The sequence below is a fragment of the Octodon degus genome, unplaced genomic scaffold, assembly GCF_000260255.1.
Source record: "Octodon degus isolate 3935 unplaced genomic scaffold, OctDeg1.0 scaffold00038, whole genome shotgun sequence".
NCBI lineage: Eukaryota > Metazoa > Chordata > Mammalia > Rodentia > Octodontidae > Octodon > Octodon degus.
Genome location: NW_004524614.1, coordinates 3,651,932 through 3,653,211, shown reverse-complemented (window position 1 = coordinate 3,653,211; position 1,280 = coordinate 3,651,932). Strand labels below are relative to the sequence as shown.

The window sequence follows — 1,280 nt, the reverse complement described above, 5'->3', positions numbered from 1 at the left end:
GAAATTTGGGGGAAAACTTTTATAATTCCTCATTTTTAGAAAAAAAAATTTAGCAGTCTTGCCAGATGGTTGTGAATTTTATTAATTTTCTGAGTCAGTCTTTGGCCTTTTTGATCTTTTTCATTTATTTGTTTTTCTAAGTCATTTTTTTATTAACTTCTACTTTCTTTGGCTTTATGTTCTTTTCTTTTCCAAACTATCTCTGATAGTCAATTTCATTGATGCTTAGCCTTGATGCTTTCTAATATAAGCCTTTAAGGCTATAAACTTTTCTCCAACTGTGGCCTTAGCTGCATTCCAAAATTTAATCTTAATATTAAATTATAATTTATTTTAAACTATTTTCTAATTTCTATTATGATTTTTCCTTTGATCTATAGGTCCTTAGAAAAATATTGCTTAATTTCCAAACAAACAAGAAATTTCTGGTTATCTTTTCATTGCTGATTTTCAGCATAATTGTATTAAGGTGAAAAAAGTATTCTCTGTATTATTTTAATCCTTTGAAAATATTGGAGACTTCAGCATATGGTCAGTGTGTCTCTGTGTCCTTAAAGCAATTGTATATTCTGCGTTCTTTTGCTGTTTTTCCACAGCCACGAACTGTTGTTCTCTGCCATGTGTCACTCTGCCTTGAAGCCTGGTGAACAGGGAGTGAAACCTCCACAAAGTAGAAGGGCCTGAGGCCAGGCCAGTTGTGCTGTTGCGAGGTTGCCTGTGACGAGGGTGTGGTAGGCCTAGAATGATAACCTGCCTTGGTAAATTGGAGAAGCCAGGGGCCCAGCCAGTGCTCTTCCCAGCAGTGTCCATGTCCAGGGCACACTGGATCATTATTCTGACAACATACAATTAAAAAGTGAAGCTTTCTTCAAAGATGTCAAAAACAAACACATCCAAGTCTGATCTTGCTCTTCTTGCTCGAGATTGGCAACAAGATCTTGTTCTTATAGTTAGTCAGGGTGAGAATCCTTCCAATTAACTGCTAGATTCAAAAATCTTCTGAAGATTCTCAGGATCATTGCCTTGCCCATCTTGTACATATAACTCTATGGCTTGCCTCTGTCATGTTTCCTAGCTCTTCTCTTTGCTCTCTCTTCATTGTCTAGTCCTCAAGTTCTTGCTTTCCTTTGAATTGTATTATACCTTTCTATCTGTATCTCTTCTTTTGAGTTCATACACCAGGGAAACTATATGATATTTACAAATGTGTGTCTGGTTTATTTCACTTATGAGTATTTGACTGACCTTATCAGATACAAAAGCTACAATTCTTGTTACAT

The 1,280-nt window shown here is 35.8% G+C and overlaps 1 pseudogene; it reads left to right on the top strand.

Annotated features, from left to right (window-relative positions):
• The first annotated feature begins 874 nt into the window (after nt 1-874).
• Nucleotides 875-1,280, top strand: part of LOC101573433 — a 3,803-nt pseudogene continuing 3,397 nt past the window's right edge.